We start from the raw sequence: 14,689 nt of genomic DNA on the forward strand, positions 1-14,689 counted from the left end.
TGAAAGGTTGCTGTAATTGGCACCCGCAGCTGCTCTTTCTTTTGACAGGGGATAATTTTGCAGCCTATGCTTTGTGTGACAGCTGCCTAATTGGGCATTCTCCCCTTGTAGCAAGCCTGCCTCCTCCAGCCTCCCTGCTGACAAATGGTGGTGGATTATAGATGAGGACACGCTGACCCATTCGACCTTGCTGAGACAGCGGGGAGGGGCCTCCTGCTACTTGAGGGAGGCTTTAGGTCATTTAGAGGACAAGGTCATGAGCCAGGTGGGGAAATGACATGATATCACATGACAGTAGCCTGATGACACGGTCAGTGTGTCAAGGACAAATGCATCAGTATCGATTAAACATTATTGCAATACTTCATTGAAGGCCCCAGTATTTCCTAATTGTTCCTGCTGCATTTTTTTTTTTTTTTGAAGAAAAAGGAAGAGTGCAGAATAAGACACATGTTTTTTTATCAGTGTTAAAGCATTTGCGCACATGAAAATAGAGCTGGTTTAGGAAGCCTCCTTTTAAGTTTCTTTGATTATCTAGAGTGTTTTGTTCTTAATTGTTTCTTAGTTTGCAGACCCTTGACTATCAGTACTTTTTAGGAGTTATTTGAAAATTAAGGCAAGCAAATGAAAATGAGGTAATATGTGTTGTTAAAACATATTTAACAACTTCTGTCATCACCCTACTCAATGATTGGCATACCTTTTAACATTTTGGATAAAAGAAGAAGAAGCCAAGTGAAAATCCTTCATAGAGAGGAACCTCAGCATTGTGGATTTATGAGATCAAAATTACCACTATGCTACCATAATTATAAAGTGTTTAAGATGTTTTTTTAAGTAACATTTTAAGACCTGGAAATATTTTTTAAATAGGTTGGGGTTATACCTAGTATAAAAACTTTAAGATAAATGAAAATCTTCCAGACATCTTTTCATTATTGGTAATGTGCATCCTTTTCTTGAAGAAGTGGACCTGAGCTATTTTATTCCCTTTTTAAGTTTAAAATTTAAAGAATCTTTGCTGTGTCTGTTAACCCTATGTTAATACCTGAAAGTATAAGTCTATGTACAGTGTATTGGATAGTCCAATTTAGAAAAATGCCATGTTTAAAAAACTGAATACTGTCATGCAGAGAATACTGATCATGATCCTCATCTCTGGAAAATCATAATTATTGTTGGGTACTGTTGGATCTAAGCCCCCAGTCCAACAGGAGGTGATTTTATGCTCTGAAATTAAAAAAAAAAAAAAGAAAGAAAGAAAGAAAGAAACTATTAGTGGTAAAGTGTGATGAATTAGTTCACCGAAGTAGACACATCTGTATTTTCGTGGCATGTGCATGGTGTGTGTGTGTGTGTGTGTGTGTGTGTGTGCGTGCGTGTGTTTAATTTTGACCGTGCTGTGCATGTGTTAGCTGCTCTCAAGCCCTGACTCAAGCTTGGTGGAGGTTTAATCCTGTGCCCTTGTACACGTAGACTTGATTAGTAGTTGTGGTTATCTCAGCAGAAGACATACCGCCCTCCTCCTAGTATTGGTCGGGACCTGGGCATTGGGGAGTCAAGGCAAAGGAGAAAGAAAAGAGATTTTACATTAGTATTCTATGAAAGCCTTACTGTCTGCAGAACAAATTGATTGCTCCGGTGTACCTGTGCTTGGCACCACTGCTGTGAAAGAAAGGTAGGGTTGTAATCTGTTTTATTGTATTACATATTGTGACACTCCAGGAATATTTAACATGCGCTCTTTCTATGGCACGTGCTTGAAGTCTAAGTAAAGAAAAAGGAAATAAATGAATGGAAAGTATGCGAGAGCAGTGGGCTACAGCTTTGTTTACTTCTATCCATGAGAGTTCATTCGAATAAGATAATTTTGCTGAAAGCGTCACCGGGAACATAACCTGATTGATAACGAAACCCTGTAAAGTGTTCTGAGGCACTAATCTGCTTCACTGCTTGAAACGTGTCAGACGGAGATGAAATTCAAGCTAATATTGTGAGGATTTTAAGCACAAAATGAGTGGGAGAAGTCATGGAGGACCTAGTTGGTTTAGGAAATGATTTTTAATTATGTTTCAGGGTATTACATTGTTAAAGGTCCTACCTAATGTGGTACAGAGAATAAGAAAAAGAGATTTTCAATTAAAAAAAAAAAAGAAAGGAAAGAAAAAGAGGTAGCCACTATACTACATTAAACTATATTAAGGAAATTAAGAAATGTGTTATTTACTTTATTCTTTTACTAGTTTCATTCATTTGCATAAACACTGTACTGTTTGATTCTGTTTTGGGAAATTGAAACAGTTTTTCTAGTTTTTTTTTTTTTTTTTTTTTTGGGTTTGTTTTTATTTCTGGGAATGTTTTTCAGATAGAGACTTAACAGTATAAAATTCAGGATTGCTCAGTATGAATTAAATAAATGTTTTAATATTTCACAAAACGGTTGAAATATCTGTGATTGGGATTTGACCCCTTGCCATTTTCAGGCATTCTTGAAATGTTGTAGCTGCACTTTTGAGGTTACATATAAATCTGTACTATGAAAGGGAGAGGAGATATTCCTCTTGTCCAAGCCCCTTGCCACATTGAACTGCAGGTGCCCTTTGCCTCCTCTGTCCCCATCCTGATCCTTTGATTATAATCGGAACACTTGATTTAGGAAAGAGGGGAAGCAGAATAGCTCACTGATGGAATTAAAGTTGTTTTCCATTGTTTACTTTAACAATGAAATTAGTATATAGCTTTACAGGTTTTACATTACATTTCGCTTCTGTAAATATGTGAGTAATTGTTGTGTATATACTAACTTTATATCACAAAAACATCCTGATACAGAAGATCAGTGTAATCAGAGGTCATGGACATTGGTTTAGACTTGCTCCCCGATACTTTTATAGAAAATGAGTGAATGGAGAAACATGTATTTTAAGCATCTGTTAAATAACAATTACAAATGTACCAATTCCTGATATGATTAAAATTTAAGGTTATATTATCTATAAAGGGAAGGGATGTTTTCAGAGAACTTTTAAACTTGATGGCAAAATGAAGACTATTAGGTAGGTTTTCAGTTGAATGTAAGTCATCAAAATGATTAGTACTGTACTCTTATACACTAAGTTTTGTGGGTTTTTTTTCTTATTGAAAAAATGTAAATTGAGATAATGTAAAGGAAAAATAAACCATAGAACTAAGAGCCAGAATATTTTCATTTCTAGAATAAAACATATTTTGAACTTCTTCTACTTTTAATTTTAGTTTTTAGTTTTGTAATTGCTTTTCAAACTTTGAAAATTTTGGACTCTTTTACCTTTTTAAAAGAAATGAATGATATGCATATATATAATCTTCAGCCAACTCAGAATGGGAACATAGAGGAGAGAATACCAAGTAAAAGAAATTGATATTTATGTTTTCTTGTTGTTGTCTTTTTTTTTCTTTTTTTTTTTTTGGTGGAGAGGGAGGTTGCTTTTTGTTTATAAAAGTACCCACAATTCTTACTGTACCTGGCACATAATAACTGCTCAGTAAGTATTTCTTGGTCAAATGAATAAACAGCACTCAACCAGCACCCCCTGCCCCCCATACACACACACTTGTTTTTTTTTCTCTGGTCTATTTACAGTTTCAGTTTTTGCTGTGCTGATGGTAGTGAGTTTTTAGCGTCAGCTTCTCTTCTGAAAATATTCTGTGTGTTGAAGGAATAGAGATTTATAGCTTTAGAACCAACCTAGGGACCATGTTTATAGAATTGTTTTACAGTTAGAGTAATTCACTGTGCCTCACATCGTTCTTCCTCTGAACATTAGATGAGCACGTACGAGTATATGAGTTCCTCACTTCAGATCGACTCGTCTTTTTTCCTCCTATACTGGTCTATGATAAGACATTTTCTAAAGCTATGAAATCTGTTTCTTATTTAGATTCTTTCTGCGGATCTAGGCACATTATGCTTATCAACCAACACCAACAAGTTACATTGAACATCCAAGAAAACTGCATGTTCGCTTTAGTGTTCACTTTAGTCAGAGATACCTAAGCACACTAAATATATGACAAAAACGATATTTAGCATGTTATCATGACTATTAATTTAGGCCATGAAATGAAAGTCATTCATGAGGACAACTTGAAATATGTGGGTGACAATTCTCTAAGCTCAGTTAATGAGCAAAAGTTTTTATTTGGTGTCCAGCATTAGCTAGGCTGGGACCAGAGTTTTTGCATGGTAGCAACCTCAGAAAGCAGTTAATATAGAGTATGTTTAACAAATGAGAAATCTTATAGCCGCAGTAAAATTTAATTCATTCCCAAATAGGAAGTATATTAAAGCAAACTGATGTTACATCATTTTATATATACACAATTATGGATTGGTCCCCATGAATGTGGACCCAGTATATTTTTATACTGGAAAGAATGACAAAATACGGAGTATCACTAAGAAAGATATTAAAAACTAAAGAAAAATCTTTATATAAAATTGTAGTGTTTGTATTAGTGTAAATATGTGAATGGTGCAATCACAAATAAATGCATTATGGTCTATTGATATTTAATATTTTATGGCAGTGTTTTCTTTAATAATGTAGTAATTGCTGAGCAGAGAAAGAGGACAGCTAGCATAGACTCTTATTGGGAAGGAACCTCCAAGAGGGGATACTAGCCAGGCATGGCCTCTTTGAAGCATAATTAAATGCTGACTTGCCAAATTTGAGAAATATTCTGATTCAGATTGTCTTCAGAAAGATTAGACTCCTGGGGATGGAGTTGGGGTTTGTGGATGGGTCCCAGCATGTCAGATGGGTATCCAAGTTAAAGACGGTCTGTCCAAAAATCAGTGCCTGACAAGAGTAGACTTGCCTTCATATAGCTGGGCTGAGATTCATAACCTAATTTTGTTTCTAGCTGAGAAATGAATAGGGAACTAGAGAACTGACAGAAAACCAAATTGACCACCCATGGAGGCAATGGAGAACCTAGTCAGCATTGGAGGTGTGGTTTGGGGACTTGGCCATCTCAGGCTCAAAATGCAACTCTATATGAAGCTTATAAGTCATAGGAGTTGACTATGGAGCCTTTCCCCCACATTAGTGGGGGAAAGAATTCCGTATGTATCTCTTTGATTCAACAGTTGGGCAGAGCTGTTTATAGGCAAACTAATTAACATCTTTAAACCTCAGTTTACCCATCTTCAAAATGGGATTATTATATATCTGCCTTTTGAGCTTATTATGAAGATTAAATGAAAAGACACATGAATGGTGCTTGGACCTTATACATATTTGATAGTTTTGGTGAGCGGGAGGGGGGGGGTGGGGGTGGGGGCTGGTGGTTTGTGTGTCTCAATGTAAGACAGCCAAGCCCTGTGTAGATGTATTCTTTATGCTACTAATGATAACAGAGGACTTGACTAGTTAACCATAATATGATTCAGTAGAACTGGGTATTTCAAAATGAATGATACAGTCTTTACATCTTTTATATTCAACATGGTAAAGCTATTTATAAACTCTTATTCCTATTTTTTACCTTTCAATTTAGTTTCAGATTTCAACATTAAAAAAAGTCTGTAATTTTAATAATATGATTCCTTTCCAAAAGTACATACTTGATCAGTTATCTGAGTTTTATTTGTATTGACTGTGTTAAAATATGTATAAAAACTGCATGATTTCAGTGACCACCTTTCCATGTAAGAGTGTAAAACGCCTAAGTAGATCATGGCTCTCACTTTAGAATCTAGAAGTTTACCTTTCTTCAAATGCCACTCGTAGTTTCTAGACTCTTCTTTTCTCCCTTAAGTTGTAGAAATTACTTAGCAATTACAGACTTTTGTAGATCTTTAGGAGACTGGGATGATCTAAGTTTAGAAATGTGAATGCCAAATAAATAGCAATTAATACAATACTTTCTCTGGAAGGCACAGAAAAGAGGATATTAGAAATGCTTTATGATTGATCTGAGTTTAAAGGTAAACTTTTTCATTGGGTAGTACTTGTAATTTTAAATGAAGTGATTATTTCTTTTGATCTTTATAAAAGCTCATTACTTAAAAATCAAAGGATTTCTTAAAGCATCTTTAGTTGGCTTACATGATAAATTTAAATGATTATATATATATTTCTTATACTGTAAGTTGCTTTTCAGTATGAAAATTATGTGGTCAGAGAGAAATGTGTATAGATACCCACTTACTCAGCAAAAATTTAGCGTCTCAGATGTGCCTGTGGCAAACAGAATAAAAGTAATCCTGGTCCTTGTGGAGCAATAATTACAGCATAGTACTAGAAGACAGGCGTTAAGTACTTTAAAAGCAAGGAAAAGCAAGTAAGCAAAAGTAGAAAACTACAGAATGAGAGAACTCCTAAGACAACTGTGTTTTCCTGGGTGCTTTGCTAGGGAATAAAGCCATTGGGAAAGGCTTGTGGGAAAGGAGGTGGACATATAGGCTAAGCTGGGGAAGAAGGCAAAGAAGCAAAGGAAGAGCCTTTCAGGAAGAGGGAACCACACATGCAGAGGCTAGAAGGCCAGTAAGAATTGTCTGTTCTGGCATCGAAGGACGTTTGCATAGCTTGAGTGATGCTGTCCAGTATAGCAGCCATGAGCCATACGTGGTTTGTCTGAATTGAGATGTCCTCTCAGTGTAAAATAGACTCTACAGAAGGCCTGACCTGATGAAAAGAATGTAAAATATCTTAAGAATTTTATATATCACAATGTTTTGGATATATCGGGTTAAATAAAACCTGTTCAAATTAGTTTTACCTTTTTTAGCTTTTAAAAAATATGGCTACTAGAAAATTTTAAATGACGTTTCTGTCGCTCATTATATTTCTGTTGGACAGCACCTTAGTAGGATGTAATGAGCAAGGGACTCAATGACTGGAGATAAGATTGGGTAGATTCACTGGAGCCAGTTTACAAGGTCTTGCGGACCGTAGAGGGGAATTCAGACTTTATTCAAAGTGAAATAGGAAACCATTATGGGTTTTTAGCCAAAGGGATTTACCTTTTACAAAGAGCATTGACTGCAATGTGGAGAATGTATTGGAGGGGGGCCAATTAGGAAGCTAGTACAATAGTACACACATAACACACAGCTAAACTGGTTATCCCAACAGCTGTCAGATAATGTTATATAAAAAATAATCTCTGTAATCATCAATGAGTTTCTCAGTGTTATTTGATAGAATTTCTTAAGCTGTGGATGCAGACATTGGTTTAGGTTTACATGTATAAGAATTTTCTTTCCTCCATGTCCATGGAATATTAAAATTCTCACAAATTTAAATATCGACCAGCCTCGGAGAACACGGTTCATGGAAATAGCAATACCTGAAAAGCCTGTATAGCTTGAAAGGTTTTTAAGAGTTTTGACAAGACTAAAATATCTGTTAATACTTTGGGGTTCAAGTACTTATTTGATGATTTGATGGAGGCTATTGACGTCATGGGTCTCTCAGGCCGGCACAGCCACCTGTCTGGGAGCCTTGGATCTCAAATTTAAGAAATGTCATCATACCCAACTATTTTCTTGGTAATCTCCCATCTCTTGTCCCAACTATTTCATCCTCCCAACTATTCTCTTGGTAGAGTTTATTCTCCCTCTTTTGTACATGAAGAAACTTGAGACTTAAAGTAATTAAGCAAGCTGCCAAGGTTATAGGGTAGTAAGTGACAAACCTTAAGCTGAAACTCAGATCTTTCAGATATGTGTTGTGATTTCCTCTTATCTAAATTGTTCCTTTTATGTAATGTGTGTGTGTATTTGTGCACATGAATGTGAATTAGATTTGTCATTAGTTTTATTTGGCTCAGAAGCTATATTTGTAGTACCACTGTTTAATTATATAAAATTGGAATGATTCATAACTTTGGCTTTTCACTATTGCTTGTACTATTCTGTGGTGGTACAGGTTTTGGGTTATTTTTCATAGTATTGGAAAAATGAAGAACATATAGTCTAATTTTGTTTGTTTTTTTTTTAATTGTTTTTGGTTTTTTTGCTTTAGAGGGAAAGATAGAGTTTATTTACTATAGAATCTGCTTCCACTTATGAGTACTTAGAGGATACCAGCCACAATTCTATGTACTTTGCATGTTTTATTTCATTAAATCCTTTTTACAGCCTTATTAGATAGTAACATCATTTCTAGAATCACAGAAAAGTTAATATCCGAGTTAAGATTTAAAGCCCAAATCCTCAGCTTCAGTATGTTACCCACTTTTTAGGTATATTTGAAACAATTATCTTCTCAGTATCCATTATAGAACACTTACACTGTCGATAGTATTTTTCACTGCAAAAAGCAAAGGTGGTTTAAACATTAAGTTTTTAAAAATCACATTTCCTTAGCAAAATTAAAATTGGTCCAAGTTTTATCACTGACAAGGCTGATACTTTTCAGTAAACTAATAGTTTTGTTTCCTTTTGTTACATGAAAACAAGAGACGAAAAATCAGGTAGCACTTAAGTTCCCACTGTAACAGCATAAAAATCTAGCATTTTGCTTGTAATGGATGATCTTATAAATAATTGGATAGTGGAATCAATAGGCCCAATACTGTGGCTAAGCAATGTCCTATAACTTAACGTACCAAGTCCTAGTAGAATACATCTTATATGGTTTTACTTTAGATTTCAGATTCTATTTGTTAGATATTCTGTTAGTTAGGTATGTGGTATTATATAAAAGGTTGTTTAAAATACTTTAGTATCTGGGGCGCCTGGGTGGCTCAGTCGATTAAGTGCCTGACTTTGGCTCAGGTCATGATCTCACGGTTCATGGTTCGAGCCCCACTGTAGGGCTCTGTGCTGACAGCTAAGAGCCTGGACCCTGCTTTTGCTTCTGTGTTCACCTCTCTCCGTGCCCCTCCCCTACTCGCTCATGTGTGCGCGCATGCTCGCTCGCTCTCTCAAAAATAAACATTAAAAAAACTTAATAAAATACCTTACTATCCAAAACATTTGCAATATAGTACTACCTACTGTAGTTTCCATTATACTATTTGATTTTGGAAAGCATAGGTTTTGCCTAATTAACATAAAATTATATTAAAACAATTATGTAAATTATCATCAATATCTATTAGAGATGTAAGCAGCACAGAGAAGGGGAGAGTACATTACCATTTCTTAAGGACTTGCTGTGTTGGGTGTTTTATATCCGTTATTTAAGTCTTCACAACTGTCTCTGTAGATAAGTTGATATCGTACGTATTAAACTGAGGCTCAGACAGATTTACCCAGAGTTGCAGAGCTAGTGGATGAGCCCCAGTGCTACTGCGTTTGAAGTTCACAGTATGTTTTATAAATGAAAACTGGAAGGAGTTTTTGATTCTACAAATTGTTTGAAGGTGTAAGAGAAGCTCTTTCCAAAGGGAACTGTGGAAAATCTGACTTTTAGATTTTCTTCATTTTAAATTATTGACATGGAAAGCTGGTGAGATGAGAGTGATGTCTAGTTCTGTGACTAGCCAGTGCAGTAAAACAGTTTATGGAGTCTAGTTTCTTAGTCACCGATGGTTTGCTGTTACTGGTCTCGAGTTTTGTTGGTTACTTCCAATCCTCTCTTGTCCCCAGGCCCATCCCTTGATAAAACAAAAGTAGAAATACTTAACATTGCAAAATGCAAAGATTATCTTCTGCAACTGTAGAAGTGTTTTTCTTGTTGGCTTTTTTTTTTTTTTTTTTTTTTTTTTTTTTAGTAACTAAAAACTGGATATTGAACAGATTTTAAGGAGGTTGAATCATTTTTATCCCTTCTCAGTCGTAAATAATTGTATTAAGAGCATTTGGCTAGTATCAACTACCTGCTGACCACTTTTCTTGATTATGTAGTTATAAGTAGAAACTCAGGACACATTCTTATTTAGTTTTGTTCCAGTGTGCAGATTTTAATGTATAATTTTATTCTTTCATTTTGTGGGTACCTAGCCCTTTTAATTCTGAACATGTGTTCCAACCCGTTTTACTTCACAGTATTTATGCCATTAAATAATATATTTAGAACAAAAATATTGTCAAATCTGGGGACTGTCTTTAGTACACTGTAGATGTTTTTAGATATGGAAGGAGTTTTTCCCCCTCTTTGTGCCACTTTTCTTGAGAGTACTCCAATAGCATACATATCTTTTGAAAGGGTGAGGGGATACCGTAATCGGTAAGTCAATTTTGGTAACTATAGCAAACCCATGTTTGCGGTTAGACTTTTTTAGGGGTGGGGTGGATTCTAAGTTTTTTATTTGAAAAGTTTGAATGGTATTCTCTTGTGTAAATTGATACAGAAACTTATCAACCATTTCTATGAGTATATCATAAACCACAAAACTCACTGAAGCTGAATTTGTAAGTTAAATTGTTTAAGTGTTTTCCTTGCCTCTGGGACTTATTTCAAACATAGACTGAGTTTCTTTAGGTACTATAGGGTATTCAGAATAGGGGAGAAAACATTGGTCAGAGAAACAGAGAGAGTATGGGAGAGGAGGAAAATTTCTTAAAGGAAAAGCCACCTTTTAATCCTGGATGAGGTTTCTTACCATCTCAAAGGTAAATGGACAATATTTGTATAAAGTCTCTCCCACTTTAATGCTGGGAATATTTTTTGTAATTTATTTATTTATTTATTTTGAGAGAGTGAGAGAGAGAGAGAGAGAGAGAGAGAGAGAGAGAGAAAGAGAGAATGGAAGAGAGGTGGAGAAAAAGGGAGAGAGAGAATCCCAAGCAGGCTCCACACTTGGCTTGGAACCCTAGATGAGGCTCAGTCTCAGGACCTTGAGATCAACCTGAGCCAGTATCAAGAGTCGGATTTTTTTTTTTTAATGTTTATTTATTATTGAGAGACAGAGCATGAACAGGGGAGGGGCAGAGAGAGAGGGAGACACAGAATCAAAGGAGGCTCCAGGCTCTGAGCTGTCAGCATAGAGCCCCACGTGGGGCTTGAACTCACAAACCACAAGATCATGACCTGAGCTGAAGTCGGACGCTTAACCAACTGAGCCACCCAGGTGCCCCAAGAGTCAGATGCTTCACCAACTGAGCCATCTAGGTGCCCCAGTACTGGGAATGTTTTGGCAAATCTTTGTCACGTGCCTGGGCTCTAGAGTATGTTGTGGGGAAAGTAAATGGAGCAATGGATACCACATTTTCTCTGGTTTCTTCCTTCTCCAAGAGGAGTGTATTAATTTTTCATTCTAGTCACTTTTTGAACATTCATTATCATTTATGCAAGTATTTTTATTTCCTTTCGCTGTCCATGATACCTCTAAAGCTCAACTGCAAAAAAATTGGAGTGCCACTTATACAAGTCCCCCTTGTGTGAGTAAGAAGGAAGACGAAGAAGGCATTTTATTCCATCTGGAGTGGGAATACACACTTAACCCCTGAAAGGAGCTTCGGTTCTAAAAGATGGAGAAGAGAAAGAAAGGCAGAGTGATTAGGCTTAGCTGTACTAAGAACATTCTCAAGAAGGCCTTTAAAATAACTAGAGCCTGGGGAGACATGATAGAATCTTAAAGAGGATCTTGTTGAGCCTTCTACTTTTAAATGAGTAAAGTGAGGCACAAAGAGATAATATAATAACACAAGGTCACTTTTTTCTTTTTTTTTTTTTTTCTTCAGTATCTGTTGTAGCCACAGAGTTCCAGGAGTTCATCCAGATGGCCAAATTCTGTATCTTCCCTCTGTTGATTCTGCCCAGGTCCTATTAGTAGGAAGAGGCATTATATATGATACGCAGGAAGGAATTAAGCAAGAACTAGTTGGAGAACTATTGCGGTGGAACCTTCTGATTCTTTCCTTGTTTATCCCACCATGGAATAATCATTATTTTTGACCAAGTCATTATTCCTTTGGTCAATTATTGTCAAAACATTTTGGGCCAAGGCTGATCTAGGATCAGGAGCCACCAAAGTTTAGTTAAGAATTGGAGACAGGTGGAAATCCAATAGTTGACAGCAGCAAATGAAACAAGAGAAGCATTTAGAGCCCTTAGGTACAACCTGACCTTGCATGAGACAGGGTAACCCTGTTTCCCACTCAACTTCACTAATGAAGTTTCGCTGCAGGCACTATAACAGTGTGATGCTGCTCACTGTTCAATGCCATGCCTATTTTCTATTAGAAATAGGGTCCAGGCGCCTGGGTGACTCAGTCGGTTGAGCGTCCAACTTCAGTCCGGGTCATGGTCTCGCAGTTCGTGAGTTTGAGCCCCATGTTGGGCTCTGTGCTAACAAACAGCCCAGAGCCTGGAGCCTGCTTCAGAGTCTGTATCTCTCTCCTGCTCCCCTGCTCATGCTTTGACTCTCTCTGTCTCTCAAAAATAAATAAATGTTAAAAAAAAAAATTAAAGAACTAGGGGCATGTTTTTCTAGAGATGGTAGAGGTTAGCTGAATCAAGATCCCTCAAGAGCCCTCTGAGCAAGAACCATCTGGTCTTTATTTGCTTGCAAACTTCAACATAACCCATCTACCTATCCTTATTGCTTGGTTCTACTTTAAGAATTCACTTTCCACATGCTCTCACACATATAGCTTGAATACAAGTGTCTCCCTTAAGATTTTATCACCTCTTATCTGATTCCTAATGTAGCTCCATGGCATGGATGCGTACCTTTCAAATTAAGAGAAAGTAACTGGATTGTATATTGGATAGACATTCCCTCTAAGCTTGCCTTTCTTTCTGACATTGAGTCTCAAGGCGTTAAACCCTGCTCAAGGCTCATCATGTAGGGGTTGGGCAACACTGGTCTGAACCACAGTTAGACATTAATACCTGCATTATTAAGTATTAATAACCCGCCCTCTCCCACTCTTAGAGACAATTCCCAGCATAGAGAATATAGCTTTCCCATCAATACCAGGACCCTTTCTAGTTCTGAATACCAGCAGTATTCATGAGTAAAACAGGCAGGATTAATTTAAGACTGGAGAATTAAAAAAGAAGAGTAAACACCTTGAGAGCAGAGGAAGGGTGGAAGGATTCAGCAAGAAAGAAGGAATGTGAGGGGGAAAATACACGCTTAAGAGCTAGAGCAACTCTTGACTGTTGCCTTAGGCTTGTGGTGCTAGAGTCATGATCTGAACCCACTCAAAGGATCTGAGTCTGACTCTAAGATCTTAGGGACTGCTCTTGAATTCAGAAGTCCAGATTTGTGGACTTTGTGCAAAATTACAAAGTAGAAGAACTCAGGAGCATGGACAAGGAAATAGGCCACCTGTGCTCTTTCATGGTTCCTTCTTTTCTTGATTGAGAGGAAGACCAATATTCTGTTTTACTTTTCATGTGAAAAGAACAATGAGTCTTTATTTCTTTTCTAGTGCCAATGGTTTAAACGAATTGCTCTCATTTTGAGTATGAGAAATCATTTTTAACATCAGAAAATTTCAATCCCCTTCAAACCCCCCCCCCACACACACACATAATATATATGTTCATGTAAATTCAGTAACTTCAAAGTCAGTTAAGTTGCTTGGCTAATAGGAAAATAAAGATTTATCTACTTTTAGATTTAATAGAGTAGAGGGAAAATGATAAAGCAAATTAAACTGTAAAGTTCTTCAACATCAGTAAGTTTCACACAGCTGCAGGGATAACTTGACGAAAGGACATGTTCAGCCAGATGGCCTGTGCTGGCCTCCTTCCCATTCCTGCAAAAGATACGTTATTCACTCCCAGGGTAGCTCAGGGAAAGAGCTGATTATGGAATTAAAACAACCAATGTCCAATTAACCCCTGTTTTGGTCAATGTTTCCTACACAGTTTGGATAATTGGCATACTTTAGTTCCGTCAAGGGAGGCAGCTGGTTTATTGGTTAGTTCAAGCTCATGGGAATAAGAAATTTGAAATTCTCTTATCAGCTCTGCCCCTACAAACTTTAAGTATGACCTTGGACAACTTATTTACCTCTTTGTGTCATTAAATCTCCCCATTTGAAAATTGGAGATCCATGTTTCTCCAAGACCATACACGAAGCAGAGGCACGGTAGGAAAAGTAAGGGCAAGTATTAATATTTGCAGAGGTCTTTAAGACTGTAGATACAAAGGTGAAGTTTGTGTCCTATAGTATTACTATAATATCTTAAGGATGCTGTGATTGCACAGAACAGAAGGCCACTGAACAGCGCTCAAGCACGGGGCATTCATTCATTATAGAGACATGCCAGAGGCTCCACAGGAACCTAGTGACGAGTGCATTGCCCCTCATTGAAACTGGAAAACCATTCAGCAGCTTGTGTCTCTTCTCTCTTCCTTTTGCTTTCCTCGTCTTTGCTTCTCTGAATGTGCCTACTTCATTCTTTCCTTTCAACATACTAAGTCCTTGGTATTCTAATCTCTATATTGTGGCCTCATTAAAGCAACCCAAAGTGAAGGTTTTCCATCTCCTTGAATTTTAGATCCCAGAAGAAGAAAGGAATTGATGCCATGTAGTTGAATTCCTGACGTTCCCACACTTCCCTGTGGCTAGTGGACTGGGAACAGATTCTTTAAGAAAAAAGGTCTCAGAAAGAAAGAAATGATAGGCATCTTTTGTACCTAAAATTACTCTTCGGTTTATGGGAACATGTCTTATAAAATTATAAAAGTAAAGAATTAATTAGCTAGGTATTTAAAATATTTTATGGATACAAAGTTGTGGTGGTTTTTTTTGTTTGTTTGTTTTGTTTTTTTTCTGGGATATTTGGAGTAT

The 14,689-nt window shown here is 36.8% G+C and overlaps 1 protein-coding gene across 2 annotated transcripts in view; it reads left to right on the forward strand.

Moving 5' to 3' along the window:
- The window catches only part of NRIP1 (nuclear receptor interacting protein 1), a 49,083-nt gene that overhangs the window by 10,122 nt on the left and 24,272 nt on the right, over positions 1 to 14,689 (forward strand). The window contains exon 1 of one of the 2 annotated variants that reach the window (XM_019467755.2): positions 463 to 1,678. The exons of the other annotated variant lie outside the window; for it this stretch is intronic. The gene's annotated coding sequence lies outside the window, so the exon portion shown is untranslated. Of the gene's footprint in view, positions 1 to 462; positions 1,679 to 14,689 lie in introns of those variants that run through there. 2 annotated transcript variants of the gene reach the window in all.

The sequence above is a fragment of the Panthera pardus genome, unplaced genomic scaffold (assembly GCF_024362965.1).
Source record: "Panthera pardus isolate Hobbes unplaced genomic scaffold, ASM2436296v1 HiC_scaffold_16, whole genome shotgun sequence".
NCBI lineage: Eukaryota > Metazoa > Chordata > Mammalia > Carnivora > Felidae > Panthera > Panthera pardus.